The sequence below is a fragment of the Pelophylax lessonae genome (assembly GCF_965119305.1).
Source record: "Pelophylax lessonae genome assembly, chromosome: 1".
Lineage (NCBI taxonomy): Eukaryota > Metazoa > Chordata > Amphibia > Anura > Ranidae > Pelophylax > Pelophylax lessonae.
The window spans coordinates 87167026-87184173 of record NC_138768.1 but is presented as its reverse complement, the minus strand read 5'-3'; the positions used below and the strand labels follow the sequence as shown (position 1 = coordinate 87184173).

Genomic DNA, 17148 nt, shown 5'->3' with positions numbered 1-17148 from the left:
CAATGCTCATAAATTCAGCTCCCTGTGCACACATGCACTGTCTCAATGCACACCGCTTCACTGGTTCTCATCCCAGCTCATGGGTAGAGTCCTCCTGACTCCTGGATGGAGGCCTCCTCTACCTCCATGGTGGAGCCCTGATTTATTGCCAGCACCTCTACTAAAAGAGCTGTACGCACCTACCCAATCAAGATGCTGGTTGTCAGCAAACTGTAGACCCAGGGTTGGAGGCCTCATCCCATTCCATACTCTTCAAAGTCTCCAAGCTCCAGGACCCATGCAGCACTTACTATTCCTGGAAACAAATGAAAATCCAGCCTTCATATAGAACAAATACCTACATATTTGCACACCAAGGATCTTGCACAGCAGTCCAAATAAACTTTTTATTACAAAAGGATCACATCAGAATAGGTGCAACGTTTCGGAGTCACGCAGGACCCCTTCGTCAGGCATGATGTGCCTATATCCAGGAAGGTGTGCGATGGGAATATGAACTATTCATATAAAATAAGTATCCTGAAGCCCCTCAACTTGCATGGTTGAGAACCCTGGGCGGCCCCAACGCTCTTCATATTATGACTATCTATATACCCAATAATAGTACACATAAAACACACACTACCTTGAAAAGTAAATAATACACAGATGAATAAAGTTTGCAAAACTTACCCTACATTCACAATCTGTAGATAACAATCTGGTAAGCTTGGCAGGGTTGAGATGAGATCACCGTCCTGTTAAAAAAAAAATATATATATATATATACATCATCTTGACGTGAAATGCTAACTGCATAAGTAAGTCAGAAGCCTTTGAAAAACGGTCAATCCTGAAAACCTGAAAAACAATCTCATAAACCTTGAGCCCTAAATTATCTGTACAGGAACAAGCCAGTTCACTTAAACTCTGTACATCCCAGGTGTCAACTTAGCTGTATACCCAGGCGCACAAACAGCCAAAACCACCAAGACTACTCTACAGAAATTAGAATTAATATGGCTGCATCATCTCTGGGGAGGCATCTCAGTCCAGGAAGTAGAGGCCAACATTAGAGGATGCAAGAATAAAGGAGCTGGCTTTCTTGGGAGTAATGAAACAAAAGTATTGTAGGAATAGTCCTGTTATCTCCTTAAAGAGGAGTTCCGGCCTCAAAAATGACTTTGGGCCATCCGCTTGCTGACATTACCAAGAAAAATTAATGGATAGTCCCGATTTTGTTTTTTGTTTACTTACCTTGTTTTTGAAGAAAGTATACTTACCTTCCTTCTACTTCCTCCCTCTGCGGCTGCGGCCTGCGCCATCACATCCTGCTTGCGATGACTCCTGGGAGCTGAACGTCATCACTCCCAGGAGTCAATGCGCCTGCACCGGCCCCGCTCGTCACTTTCAGTGCAGGCGCGTCATTCCCTGCTAAACAGCAGCTGTGCAGGGATGACGCGCCTGCCCTGGAAGTGACGAGCGGGGCCGGTGCAGGGCATTCTGGGACGAAGAAGACACTGAAGAGGACACCGAAGAGGATGCCCTGGCTTCAGCTGCCCACACCTGAGATGACAGCACTGGACAAGAAATTTTCAAGGTAATGGATTTCTTCTAAAAGGTAAGTGCGACCTGGGACAGTTCAGAGGCTATCCATTGTGGAATGCACTAGCCCTGACTGTCCAGGGGGTATTTTTTTCTAAAAAAACTCTTTCGAGACCGGAACTCCGCTTTAAGAAGTAACCAATATCTTTAGGTCTGACTTTGACACACTGGTCAGTATGTCTGGACAAAATAAATGAATAAATACGCAACTACGCAACACGCAAATAAATATACAATTTAGTACATCTCAGCAATACATGGACATTTCAACAATTTGCTGCAAGTACAGAAAAATACCTGGTCATCTGCTAGAAATCCATGAGCTACTATCTTTCTGCTTGAGCTAGCAATACAGTGAAGTTGATTTACTAAATCAGGGATCCTCAAACTACAGCCCTCCAGCTGTTGCGGAACTACACATCCCATGAGGCATTGTAAAACTCTGACATTCACAGACATGACTAGGCATGATGGGAATTGTAGTTCCTGAACAACTGGAGGACCATAGTTTGAAGACCCCTGTACTGTACTAAATGAAAATAGATTGTGTACTTTGCAAGGGCAATTGCACTAATTTTCCCCAAAGCTTAGTAAATGTGGTAAAGTTTTGCTGATTTCCATTATCTTATCATGTGCAAGCTAAAACGCTTTATTCTTTCCAAAATAAAGCTTCACCACAATCACTAAGCTCTGGGGAAAATGAGTCAACTGCACTTGCAAAGTACACAGTCTATTTGCCTTTAGTATATCAACCTCAGTGTTTCTACTGTATTGAAAGTATAACTAAAGACGGCATTTTTCTTTCTTGGATAGAGTGGAGAGGGATAGAACTGCTGTCAGGTTTTTATTGTTGTCTGTGCCCTATGTTAGGAAGATTCATCCTCTCTTCTATTCCTGTTTACAATTATACCTGTAGCATCCTCCTAGGTAAGTGCTAGGTAAAGCATAGTTATGGCCCTGTTCTGCTTATCAGGGGGGGTCTGATCTGTTAGTTGAGCCTGCCACATGTTTCCAGGTGTGATTCACTGGGTCTGAGGGAGTGTCCCATGTGCAGCCAATGAGGGAGCTCATTGGACAGTGGAGGAAACCTAGCCAGTGACGCACTCTGTTTTATGTCAGTTCCAGTGGGACGGCATTCCTGCAATGCATCCTGGGATTGCACATAAATAGGAGGGAAGCATGTGACAGGGTGTCTTTGGGCAGGAAGCCAGGTCACAGGAGGAGGGTGACGGCTGTCTCTCCCCCTTTTGCTAAGGAAGGCGGTCCAGGCAGTCGGCCTAGGGACCAGGGGATGAGCTGTGCTGTGGAGGATCCAGTGTGCGCTGACCAAGTGGAGCTGTGGGGCAGGATTCTTCTGGAAAACTAGTGTTGTGAGTGCTCAAGATCTGCCCAGGGGTCTGCCTAAGAGAGGGGACCACTCCAGAGAGGTCAAGGGGATCAAGGAGCCAGCTAACCCGGGATGTTGCAGTAAAGGGGGTGCCAAGTTGTGAAGCCCTGAAGAATAAGGAATAAAAAGGGCGCCAGGAAGGGCCCTGAAATGTCTCAGCAGTACAGTCTGCACTACAAGTCAGCTACCTCAGGAAACAGGGAGCTTAAAGGACTTTTCACAGTCAAAGGTGAAGCTAAAGTAAGCGGCATAGCCGTGACCAGCGTCAGTCAGCGCTAACCAGCATCAATGAGCAATTCTGTATAGTCCCGGCCTATTTTGTGCATAGTTCAGTTGTTGGAATATCCCACTCATCCCTTCTCCTATCCAAGTTCTCAATAAACCCTAAAAACCGAAGAAACTGGACTGGTTCTTGTCTGAGGTAATTACACCTGGAAACATGCTTAAATGTCCGACTGTTGCAAATGGTAACCCAGAGGAACCCACACTCAGCAGCTCCCATGGGAGTACTGCTACATACCCATCAGTGAACGTGGAAGAACGCCACATTGTTGGTTCTCACTGGAAAAGGGGTGGAAGGGAAACCTTCCATTGGGTTCACTAGTTCTGGTGACCCTGACGTCAACCAGGGATCTCTTCACTTTGGAGGGATTTCTTCTCACTCCCTGGTAAGGCTATGGACAAGACGTAAAGGGAAATCTTTCCAATGGGACACAGATGGCAAAAACAAAAAACCAAAACGAAAAAAAAAAAAAAAAGTTTTGCCCTTAGTTCTACTTGAAATCCCAGGAAAATGTGTCAGCTCCAACGACTACAGACAGTCTCTCCCTATTCTCATAACATAAGGAGGGGGGCCACTGATAATACTGATTGGGATATCAGTACAGCAGATGATCTGTGTTTTCAACTCACTAAAGTTTAAGAGCTGGGTGCATTTCTGGCAGGATCAACAGGTATTTTCTGCACTCTCGTTTTTTTTCCTAGACATATATTTTACTATGAAAAAAAAAGACATTTTAGGCAGGGTTCTCGGCCTTTTGGCTAAAGTCAATTGTAGTATTTGTTCTGATCAGTGACCATTAGTGGTGCTATTCTGTCGTTTGGATGGAGCTAGAATAGCTGGCTATATAGTATCCCTGCAAGTGTGATGGGGGCTCTAAAGGCTAGTACCAGGGTGCCCACAGGCAGTACCTGGGTGCCCACAGGCAGTTAGGGCATTGGAGTAATTCCCCTGGGAAAACTGGATGGGCCCAGTTTCTCCTGATTTGAATGGATCTATCTTGTCTAGCCATCGACTGTGAAGGCAGAGAGTCCGCATGTCTGCGCCCCTGGAAGTGGTCGACCTAGGGGTGCTCTTAGTAACACTTAGGTGTGGGATCCCACAGTGTGAGCTGGCACATGGTCACAGCTCCAAGCACTTTTTCTGCACTGTGCCTTTTAGGGCTGGGCCTTTTGGCTAAGTCCGGGGCAATTTTTGTCTTCAAGGCCTCAGGGCTCGGCCAGTGCACATTGAATAGCCACTTACTAATGTATTTATTTTTTCACCACTGTTTTTCACTCTTTCACTTTTGCGTGTTTTTTTTTTTTTTTTTCTCACTAAGATGGAGGGTGTGAGTCCTCGGGTCCTGATGTCTAGGGGGAAGATGTGTGGCCCTCAGGTTCCTTCCTCCCCTGCTCCTCTCTCTTTGGGAGAGCCCCTCGACTTAGTACTCGGTGATCGGCTGCGGCTTGCCATGAGAAGAGGGGTCCGCCAGGCCTTTTGGCTAGGTGGACCATGTCGAACCCTACACCCCTGTCAGGAGCCTTGCGCCCGGGGGATCAGGGATAGGTACTACCCTTTCGGGAGGCAAGCAAAGCACACCCTAAGGGCCAGTTCACACCACAAAAATGCACTCCGGATGCTTTTTTGCTTACAGTTTACACCACACACAGTTCCAGTGCCTTTTTGATACATTTTGCTGAGATCCAGTACAGTTCTGTGCAGAAAAAATGCAGCATGTTCTACTTTTTTTCTGCATCGGAAACTGACTGGAACTGACTGCAACAGAGTAAACTTGGGCCATTGGATTACATGGAAAACCCTGTGAATGCATTTTTTCATACAGAAAAAAAAAAAAAACGCACTGGACTGCATCCGGTGTAAACTAGCACTTACCTGCAAGGTAAAGTCATAATGTGGTAGTATACATCGCATACTAGCACATTATGTGAAACTTACCAAAGTCTTATGTAAAACTTATGCAAAGTCAGCGCTGCACGGGCTCCCATCTTCACCCGTATTGGTTCCGGGTTCTGGCTTTGTAACTGACTGGAGCCGCAATGACGTCACACACGCGCATAGGCGCGGGAGCTGCCGTTCACGGAACAGGGCTCTGAAGGAATGGCAGGGGTGGCAATTCCTTCAGAGCGCATGCCCCAGTTATGTCACTGGCTGCATGTAATGTAAATATCTCTTAAACCGTGCATTTACATTTTACCTATAGGTAAGCCTTATTATAGACTTACCTATAGGTAAAAGTCAGTAAAGGAAGTTTACCTCCTCTAAGTGCATTTTTTAGTGTGCGCTTCACATGCACGTTTTTTGTTTACTTAACGGTTTTTCCATTTTTAGGTTTTTGCACCACCGCGGATAAAAAAAAAAAAATACATTTTAGGCAGAGTACGCTTTAAGTAATTAGTGGTATTGATTCAGTTTGCACATGTATCTGTTATATATTGAGCACTCAAATACTGCTGTAATTATAAGGGAAGAAGTCATGTAAATTCCACAGTATAACTCACAGTGAACAAACTTCAAAGCTGTAGGAACAATGCAGAATGTGCCCGAGTATACTAAATAAAAGGACACAATTCAGTCTATTGGCACCCCTTCCTTCTCCTGGCATTACCTACTTGACAGTGCAGACTCAAAGTCTTCTGTGGTATGCAGTTCTTAGTATTTTTAGTCAAGTAAAAACTTGAAAATTCACACTGAATACTGTTATCTGCTACCCTTCTGGAATCTTGGCTGAGGCAATCAAAGTGTAATTCAACCTTTCAATAAGCTTGTAGGAATAACAGCAGTACTGACACAATATAAATCTTAGCTGAAAATCTTGTCATTTTTTTTTTCTTCAGCCTCCAGTTGTCTCCTTGACCGTTCTTTTTTTCTACAAAAATGCTGGATGCCAGATGGGTCTCTTGGTTCAATTTTTGAATGAACTGTAGACAAGTGTGACCAATGATAGTCATTAGCTGGTCATATGCTAGGAGAAAATGGTTCAAAATGTTTTGTTTTTGGAACGTTCATTCAATTTCCCATTCATCATTGCTGAGAAGCATAGGTGCGTTTTAACCAGCTATTTTAACCACTTGCCTTCTGTGCACTTAAACGCCCTTCCCATCCAGGCCAATTTTCAGCTTTCAGCGCTGTCACACTTTGAATGACAATTGTGCGGTCATGCTACACTGTACCCATATGAAATTTTTATCATTTTTTCCACACAAATAGAGCTTTCTTTTGGTGGTATTTATTAACACCTCTGGGTTTTTTATTTTTTACAAAAAAAAAGAAAAAATACAGAAAATTTTGAAAAAAAAAAAAAGTTTTTCTTATTTTCTGCGAGTAAATTTTGAAAATAAATTTTTCTCCTTCACTGATGTGCGCTGATGAGGCGGCACTGATGGGCACTGATAGGCTGCACTGATGGGCACTGATGAGGTGGCACTTATGGGCACTGATGAGGTGGCACTTATGGGCACTGATGAGGAGGTACTAATATGCCGCACTGATAGGCGGCATTGATAGGCGGCACTGAGAGGCGGCACTGATGAGCACTGATAGGCGGCACTGATGAGCACTGATAGGCGGCACTGCTGGGCACTGAGAGGTGGCACTGCTGGGCACTGAGAGGTGGCACTGCTGGGCACTGAGAGGCGGCACTGAGAGGCGGCACTGACGGGCGGCACTGATGGGCACTGGCGGATGGCACTGGACACTGACGGGTGGCACTGATGAGCGGCACTGATGGGCAGCACCATCAGTGCCCACACTCAGTGCCCATAGTGCTGCCAGTCAGTGCTCATCAGTGCTTAGATGAGCAGGCACTGATGGGCACTGACTAGCAGCACTATGGGCACTGATTGTGGGCATTGATGGGGGGCACTGATGGCGGGCACTGTGGGCACTGATGGGGGGGCACTGTGTGTGTGTTTTTACCTTTAGTAATCAGGGCACTGGTGATCAGTGCCCTGATTACGTTCTCCTGTGTCCCCGGCGCTGTGAGGCTCCCCCTCCTTCCTCACACTGCAGGCTCCGTGTGAGGAAGGAGAGCCGGCGATGAGAGATGATCTCATATGTTTACATATGAGATCATCGCTCATTGGACGGCCCGATCACGTGGTGAATGGCCGCTGTGATTGGCCATTCACCACGATCTGTGATCGGCCGTGTCCAAGGGACACGGCCGACACAGATTTCCCCCGCAGCGCGCTCGCGGGAGCGCGCGGGGGGCGTGTCACTGGGAGGCCGTTTAAAAACGGCCTCCCGAAAATTCGAGTCCGCGCTGCAGCCGTATATAGGCTGTAGCGCGGATGGGGGAAGGTTAAAAGCAACACCTTGCCCTCCGAAGAGACACACAGACTGATTTAAGTTGGAATTAGGGCAAGACCACAGCTTTATTGAACTTGCCAACTGTAACAATATTCAAAATACTACATAACAATGCCAGTCAGCCCCCGTTCACATTAGGTCGCTCCGACTCAGGGGGCGACCTGTGAAGTTGTGTGCAGCACGACTTGCACGGACTTCATAACATGCCGAAGTAGTACAGGACCCTTTTTCTAAGTCGGAGTGACTTGTGTCGCTCCTATTAAAGCGGCTCCTGTACTACACAGTGGGAGCGTGAGGACCGCGACTTGTCGGGCTGACAAGTCGCCTGACAAGTCGGATCAATGTAAATGGACATTCACAGTTATACCTTGAGCATCCATAACAAAACACAGATAGTCTAAGAGACCTATCCCCATCATCAGTGCGAGACAGGCACTAAATTAATCCCAGAATTAGACTTGAAGGTATAGCCCATAAAGCAATATCCATCGCTAGCAAAGTAGAACCGCCAAAAAAGCTGTGAAGAAACTCACAACGGGCACGCGGTTGGGCAACTCTTGTAGTATAGTATTATGGCGTGTCCTCGATTAGCCTTTTTCAGGCTCCACCCAGTTACCTCTTGCCTTACTGGCCAATCCCATCTGAGCCACTTAACCTCCCTGTTTTGGTTAACGCCCACGTAGCTGCCAAGCTTCCAGCAGTCAAGGCTCCCTTTCACTATGAGGAAGGGTGGTCAAGGGGCCTTCATGACTGCTGAGAAGCATAGGTACGTTTTCACCAGCTATTACAAACCAATACCTTGCCCCCCAAAAAGACACACAGACTGATTTAAAGCGGTATTCCAGCCTCCCCTCTCCCCCTCCAAAAATTAAAAGTCAGCAGCTACACATACTGTAGCTGCTGACTTTTAATATTAGGACACTTACCTGTCCTGGAGTCCAGCGATGTCGGCACTGCAGCCGATGTTTCCATCAGCTGTCGGGTGCTGCCTTCACCATTGCCGGTGAGGGAACCCGGCAGTGAAGCCTTGCGCATTCGGACTGGCTCGGTGGCGGGGGAAGGAGGAGGGGGCCAAATCTCTGAGGGACAGCTCCACGGCGCCGTCTCCCGGAAGTGGGGAAGGGTACCTGTCAAAAACAGTTACCCGTTCCACCCCTTCCCCCTGAAAGGTGCCAAATGTGGCATCGGAGGGGGAGAGGAAGCAACTGAGGGGAAGTTCCACTTTTGGGTGGAACTCCGCTTTAAGTCAGAATTAGTGCAAGGCCACAGCTTTATTGAGCTTACCAACTGTAACAATATTCAAAATACCACATAACAATGCCAGTCACAGTTATAGCGTGAGCATCTATAACAATACACAGATAGTTTAATAGGCCTGTCTCCACCATCAGTGTGAGACAGGCATTAAACTGATCCCAGAATAAAACTTGAGGGTATAGCCCATAAAGCAATATCCATCCCTGGCAAGGTAAAACCACCAATAAAGCTGTAACAAAACTCATAACGGGCAGGTGGGTGGGCATCTCTTATGACATCAGATTTTCCTCAGAATAGTGGGACATGCCCTTGCGTAGCCTTTTCTAGAGTTCAGGCTCCATGCAGTCACCTTGTGCCTTAGTGACCAATCCTATCAGGGCCACTGAACCTCCCTGTTTTGGTGAATGCCCACTTCGCTGCCAAGCTTCCAGCAGTCAAGGCTCCCTTTCTCTAGGAGGGAGGGGGGGGGGGATCAAGGGGCCTCCATTAGTTGGCATAAATTGACGTTTCTTTTTAATAGTAGTGCCAAGAAAGGGATCAAGATTTTTTTCTGAAACAAACAAATTTCTAATGTTTTTAATTTGGGAAATAAGAGGCATACCAAAATCTAACAAAAGCAAATAAAATTTCCATATACTTTAGAACATTCGTCAAGTCATCAAAAGTTAATTTGAATGTTCATATGAAAATTTGCATGAACATTCGTTTAAACTTTCTAAGTGTGCGACCAGCCTTTCTTTGGTAATCATAGGGGCCCATAGGCTCTCCCTTCTTTCTCTCCTCTGACATTACACTTCTTATTTGTCATACTTTGTGCACACATTACAGTTACCAAAAAGCTGCATTATGACTAGATGTTACACCACATATAAGCAGGCAGGAGGTTTTTTATCGTAATGCATTCTATGGAGTAAGATAAAAAACCTTCTATGTGCAGCAGCCCCCTAATACTTCCCTAAGCCATTGGCTCCTGCTGCTGTCAATCAAAGTCAGTGAGCCAATGAGGGGAGAGAGGGGGCAGGCAAGGCCGTGGCTCGGTGTCTTTATGGACACACAGAGCAGCAGCTCGGCTCAGGTGCCCCATAGCAAGCTGCTCGCTGTGGGGGCACTTTGTGGAGCACCGACGGGGGACCCGAGAAGAGGAGTATCTGGGCTGCTCTGTGCAAAACCACTGCACAGAGCAGGGAAGTATAACATGTTTGTTATTTAAAAAAAAAAAAAAAACTTAAATATCACTTTAAAGGACAAGTTTACTAATTATTTAAACCCCAAGTCCTCCAAACTAGCATAAGATTACCTCTCCTCCACTTTCTGCTTCCCGAATGTGCTAAAGGGCTAAAACACACACATATTATTAATATTATTATTATTATTATTATATTTCAGGATTTATAAAGTGCCAACTGTTTGCACAGCACTTTACAACATGAGGGCAGACAGTACAGTTAAAATACAATTCAATACAAGAGGAATCAGATATTGGGGCATATATCATAAAATGCAGCCATATTTTGATGCTGAGTAGGGATGATCGAACGGTTCGGGTCCACCATCGGTTCGGCCCGAACATTGGGTGTTCGAGGTTCGGCCGAATTTAGAGCTTTTTGCCCAAAAAGTTCGGAATTCGGCAACCAGAACCGCCCAAAATGCAATGCTTCAGGAAATGGGCTTTAAAAGCCCGTGATTGGACCAGAACCATTAGCAAAAGCCAATTGAGGGGGCAGGAGAATGCTAGGAATGTGATTGGAGTGACTAGGGGGTCCCTAGGGCAATCATTAGTGAATACACCCCCCAGTATATAAGATCGCCCCCGCCATATTCCCAGCATTGTTATACTGGACATGGAAGAGAGTGGAAGCAGTTCTGTTAATTTTACTTTAAAAGTGTCATTTAGCTATTTTTAGTGTGAGGAAAGGGATATCTAGTGTAGTTAGAGTGCTCCTTTACACTTAAGTTAGCTTCAAAAATTGAGTTTCTGTAGGGAAAGTGTTAAGTGTAAGGGGACCGTAGTGTAGTGTAGGGTTAACTGGCAGTGACTGCTATGGCAGGGTGACAAAACCCTTCCATAGCAGGGTGACCGCTATAGAGAAATGATCATTTCTCTGAATAGCTTCGGAACTGGAATATGGCTTCTCACCAGCCTAGCATTTTTAATGCTGCAGGGGCTGCCACTGCCAGTGCTTTTTTGAGGACATGTTTGATGTCAGACATGACATCTGAACATGTGTATAGGGGGTATATATAGACATATATGTCTGAATATATACCCGTAGACATATATAGGTGTGATAGTAGCAGAAATAAATGCTTGCGCTAATGAAATCATTTACAGTAATATATTTCTGCTACTATCACACCTATATATGTCTAGGGGTATATATTCAGACATATATGTCTATATATACCCCCTATACACATGTTCAGATGTTTTGCCTGCCTGAAAAGAACCCCAAAAAATGCCAAAAAAACACTAGCGTCAAAAAAAAATGTCCAGGTGTGTTTTTGCTGGCATTTTTTGGGGGGTTTTGGAGGCAGGCAAAACATCAGAACTTGTGCACAGTACCACTATACACAAGTTCAGATGTTTTTCCTGACTGCAAAGAACCCAAAAAAATGCCTGCTTTGAAACCGGCAAGGTGTTACAGCAGCGAAGCCATATTCCTGTGCTCAAAGTTTTCTTATACAAACAATCCTTTTTTTTCTGGTTCTGGACATGCTACAGAGCTGAAACTTCACAGGTACACCTTTTAGACCCCCCCAGACACAAAATCACACAAAAAAAGTTCTTAAAAATTGTCATTTTTGATAAAAAAGCCAATTATTGAAAAATTAAAAAAAAAAAAATAAAAAAAAAAAAAGAGATTTTTTGATTTTTAGGATTTAGTATCTGGGGGGGTCTAAAAAGTGTACATGTGAAGTTTCAGCTCTGTAGCATGTCCAGAACCATAAAAAAAAAGATAGTTTGTATTAGAAAACTTTAAGCACAGGAATATGGCTTCTCTGCTGTAACACCTTGCCGGTTTAATAGAAGGCATTTTTTTTGGGTTCTTTGCAGTCAGGAAAAACATCTGAACTTGTGTATAGTGGTACTGTGCACAAATTCTGATGTTTTGCCTGCCTCCAAAACCCCCCAAAAAATGCCAGCAAAAACACACCTGGGCATTTTTTTTTGACGCTAGCGTTTTTTTTGGCATTTTTTGGGGTTCTTTTGAGGCAGGCAAAACATCTGAACTTGTGTATAGTGGTACTGTGCACAAGTTCTGATGTTTTGCCTGCCTCAAAAGAACCCCAAAAAATGCCAAAAAAAACGCTAGCGTCCAAAAAAAATGCCCAGGTGTGTGCCTAGGAGTGTATATTTGTACACATGTATACATGCACATAGAGTTGCATACAGCTGTATCCTGTTACTTACTTATACAGGTGGAAGTAAGCATTACCTGTGTTTTATCATATGCCCCAATAAGCCCACGTGCATGAGACCTAAGGAAAACTCCTAGGAAGATATTTACAATTCTTACATGATATCTTATATGAATTGAGCGTGGAAGTTATAGGAAGAGAGTCAGAAAGATGGGGTAAATGAGTGTTTGACTTCAAATTGGACCTATCAGAGACACTACCATGGGAGATGCACGCTAACCAGTGAGACTGAGGTTTTGTGTCCCTGTCTCATGATATTCCAAATGCTTAGGGCAACTTCCATTCCTCTTTGCATAAATGAATATTTAATTATAATTCATAATTAAAGAATAAATAATTCATGATTGAATAAAGGTGTGCTCTCACGCAACCAATGGGACTTTGTTGGTTTTTTGATTATTGACATACACTCACAAACTCAGTGACTGCTGCAGACATCCAACAGTGTTCCCACAACTACACATGCTCAAATAAAAGAAAAATGATGCTGCGCTGCTCTTAAGGCTCCATGCACACAGGGCGTCATAAAAACGTGCTCCAAAGCTGTTTACATAACGCCGGGAAACAGCAGCTGTAAAAACGTGCTTTCAGTAGCTTTTTCTACTAGCGTTATTGCACGTTTGGCCACAGTAGCTGTTAGCAGCGTTTTTTCTGCCTCCATTCAAAATCAATGGTTCCCTATGGGAGCCTATTGATTTGAATGGAAGTCACACCGCAGGTCGGATCGGGGTGATCCGACTTGCGGTGCGACCTGCACTGTGAGAACCTTGAGGGGGAACTCCACGCCAAAATGGGGAAAAAAACGGCGTGGGGTTCCCCCCCAGGTTCCAAACCAGGCCCTTCGGGTCTGGTATGGAATTTGAGGGTAGCCCCGCGCCGAAAAAACGGCGTGGGGTCCCCCCCAAAATCCATACCAGACCCTTATCCGAGCATGCAGTCTGGCATGCCAGGAAAGGGGAGGGGACGAGCGAGCGGCCCCACCCCCCCTGGATCATACCAGGCCACACGCCCTCAACATGGGGGGGGGGTGTGGGTGCTTTGGGGCAGGGGGGGCTCTGCACCCCGCACCTCAAAGCACCTTGCCCCCATGTTGATGAGGACAAGGGCCTCATCCCCACAACCCTGGCCGGTGGTTGTGGGGGTCTGCGGGCAGGGGGCTCATCGGAATCTGGAAGCCCCCTTTAACAAGGGGGGCCCCCCAAGATCCCGGACCCCCTCCCTATGTGAATGGGTATGGGGTACACTGTACCCCTACTCATTCACCCCATAAAATGCAGTGTATGGAAATAACGACAGGAGACGTTTTGGAAAATTTATTAAAAAACTTCATCCGGCTCTTGTCCTCTCCGGGGGTCTTCTGCTGTCTTCTCCTCTCCGAGGGTCTTCTGCTCTTTTGCTGTCCGCCCTTCTTGTCTTCTCTCTGGGGGTCTTCTGCTGTCTTCTCCTCTCCGAGGGTCTTCTGCTCTTTTGCTGTCCGCCCTTCTTGTCTTCTCCTCTCCGGGGGTCTTCTGCTGTCCGCCCTTCTTGTCTTCTCCTCTCCGAGGGTCTTCTGCTGTCCGCCCTTCTGCTGTCCAATCTTCTTGTCTTCTCCTCTCCGGTCTTCTGCTCTTTTGCTGTCGGCTGTCGGCTGTCCTTCTTCCTCCGGTCCTCCTCCGACGACGTCTCCAGCGATTATGCCGGCCTCTGGTCTCCGCAGCTTATTATATAGCCATTAGGGGCGTGGCCGCCAGATGACGTAATCGGGAGACCACGCCCCCTCGTGTCACAGATGACGTCATCTGTGACCCCGAGGGGGCGTGGTCTCCCGATTACGTCATCTGGCGGCCACGCCCCTAATGGCTATATAATAAGCTGCGGAGACCAGAGGCCGGCATAATCGCTGGAGACGTCGTCGGAGGAGGACCGGAGGAAGAAGGACAGCCGACAGCAGACAGCAGACAGCAAAAGAGCAGAAGACCGGAGAGGAGAAGACAAGAAGATTGGACAGCAGAAGGGCAGACAGCAGAAGACCCTCGGAGAGGAGAAGACAAGAAGGGCGGACAGCAGAAGACCCCCGGAGAGGAGAAGACAAGAAGGGCGGACAGCAAAAGAGCAGAAGACCCTCGGAGAGGAGAAGACAGCAGAAGACCCCCAGAGAGAAGACAAGAAGGGCGGACAGCAAAAGAGCAGAAGACCCTCGGAGAGGAGAAGACAGCAGAAGACCCCCGGAGAGGACAAGAGCCGGATGAAGTTTTTTAATAAATTTTCCAAAACGTCTCCTGTCGTTATAGATCTATGGTTGCTGGAAGAAGAACTATTGTTGCTGGTGGGATCTAATGTAGCTGGGGTAGTCCATGGTTGTTGGCAGCAGAACTATTGTTACTGGGGGATCTATTGTAGCTAGGGTAAATCTATGGTTGTTGACAGCAGAACTATTGTTGCTGGGGGATCTATTGTAGCTAGGGTAAATCTATGGTTGTTGACAGCAGAACTATTGTTGCTGGGGGATATATTGTATCTGTGGTGGATCTATGGTTTCTGGCAGCAGAACTATTGTTGCAGTGGGTCTATTTTTACTGCCGGGGTATATTATTGCTAGCTGCATGGGATCTATGTTACTGCTATTCTTGTTATTAACACATTCTATACAAATTACTTAGCACCATAAATAATACTTGGTTCTGTGGTACTGGGGGTGGGAAGGGGCCAAAGACAATATAAGATGCTCGTACTTCACTTTGGTATTACTGTATTTGTCTTGTTGTAGTGTTCTACCTTGTTGGAACCTGCTGCTTTGTCAAATAAAAAAAAAAAAGAATAATAATTTAAAAAAAAAGAGACGTGCTCGGAGATGGGTAGGGGGCACAGACAAGGTGACTTGGGGAGGGCGGAGGGAGTACCTGCACCTACTGTTCCCCATGAAATGTTTTTAGCACTACTGATTGACTCCTCTTTCTCTGTTGTCTATAAATTGTGTAAGTTGTCATTTTCCACTAGGAGCCGGTGACATCTTTTTGGCTTGGGGCAAAGACCGGTAGAGGTGATGATAGCCGTTTTACACAGAATATGTTTGATCAGTGGCGTTTTAGTTTTTCTTTTTAAGATCTACATCAAAGTGAACACAAATGAGGATAAACCTCCTGGGATTTAAATGTCATCCTTTATCGCTCAAGTCTTAATACGCAAACTAGATTATATACAAAATATAATTTTATTACTCTAACATCAATATTTAAAGCTTGGAGCCATACATCTAATGCATTATAAATATTTAAAATCCATTGACATATCCTAAACAATCTATACTATATAATCTCAATTAAGATCTCTTGATTTTATTCAGATGGACGACATCCAATTAGTCAACGTGTTTCATGGGATTTATTAAATCAGAACTATGTTGTCATTACCGGAATGCATAATTTATCTCTAAAGTCTGGCAGCACTGCTATGGAGGCTTGATTTAACATAATCTAGGATACGACATACACGATAAGATCAGTAAACTTCCCCAGTCTTATATGTATCCAAATAGTGAAGTCACCCCAAAGGGAGAGCAGCTAAGCAGCACACAAAAGGGTCATTAAGGTGATTTGAAAATGGCATTCACCTCTGTCCCAAACTTAGACATGGACCATGCATGGTGGTGGGTAGCTTTAATTTGTGTACTTAAGGGGAATTAAACACAAGATTTAACAGTTTACCAAAACAGTTACATTCAAGTCATACCTTAAATTATAACTGTTACAGTTACTGGTGTGCTTACTGTTATGTTACTAGGTGGCACCCATTAAAAAAAAAACTATCAAGCTCCCAATAAAAAGAGGGCATGAAGACCACATAAAGCTTGATTTACTAAAAGGAAAAAGACTGTGCACTTTGCAAAGTGCAGTTGCACTCTGCAAGAGCAGTTGGCTCCAGAGCTTAGTAAATGAGCAGAAGCTCCGCTGACTTCCATCCTCCATTAATGTGCAAGCAAAAAAATGCATTTTTTTTTTTTCCTTGCATGTGACTGTGTATTCTTTGCAAAGTGAATCTTGACCTCATTTACTAAGCTCTGAAGAAACTTCACCTGCAGAGTGCAATTTATTTTAGTAAATCAACTTCATAGTGTGACACAAGAGTGTCCTCTACTCCCCTTCACATCACTATTATTATATTACAATAGTGTCATCTGCCCCTCTGCCCCCCCCCCCTCTACAGCAATGTTCTGTCTCTCTCACACTTCACATCACCCTCCCACTGTAATGCACTGTGCCCACCATAGTAGTAGTCTGTGCCTCGCCTCACAGTAGTGTTCTATACCCTCCCAACCCAGTGTCCTCAGCCCCTTTCACATTGCCCCCCTCACTGTAGTGTCTTCTGCCCCCTCCCCCCACAGTAGTGTCCTGTACCCCCCTCAATGCTGTGACCTCTTCCCCCTTCACATCACCCCCTCCCCATTGTGGTGCCCTCTGCCCCTTCCCCCCCACCATAGTGTCCTCATGTCCTGTACCCCCCCAAAGCAGTGTCCTCCGCCCCGCTTCACATAAAACACCCCCAACTGTAGTGTCCACTGCACCTTCCCTTTCTCCTTCCCCCGGTAGTGTCCTGTCCTTTCCTCTACCCCCATAGCAGTGTCCTCTGCCCCCTGAAAACAGTGACCTCTGCCCCTCAGCCCTCTGAAAGCAGTGTCCTCTGCATCCCTATCTCCCAAAGCAGTGTCTCTTCTCCCCCCCCAAAAAACAAAATACACACAGAACTATGCAGGTAGCACTTCCTACCTGCCAGTGTGTGTACAGCAGAGTGGAGCTCAGGAGACGGCATAGTGCTGGGTGGAAGGTGGAAGGTGGAAGCGGGAGCTCCCGTCCCTGCCCTCTATTCAGCACTATGATACCTCCCGTTCCCTGCTCTGCAGAAAACCTGAGAGCAGCGGAGGCTGGGGGAAGGC

General features: G+C 45.7%; 1 protein-coding gene across 1 annotated transcript in view; it reads right to left on the bottom strand.

Moving 5' to 3' along the window:
• The window catches only part of GHR (growth hormone receptor), a 536071-nt gene that overhangs the window by 323036 nt on the left and 195887 nt on the right, over positions 1–17148 (bottom strand). The window contains exon 3 of the mRNA XM_082242881.1: positions 673–737. The gene's annotated coding sequence lies outside the window, so the exon portion shown is untranslated. The remainder of the gene's footprint in view (positions 1–672; positions 738–17148) is intronic.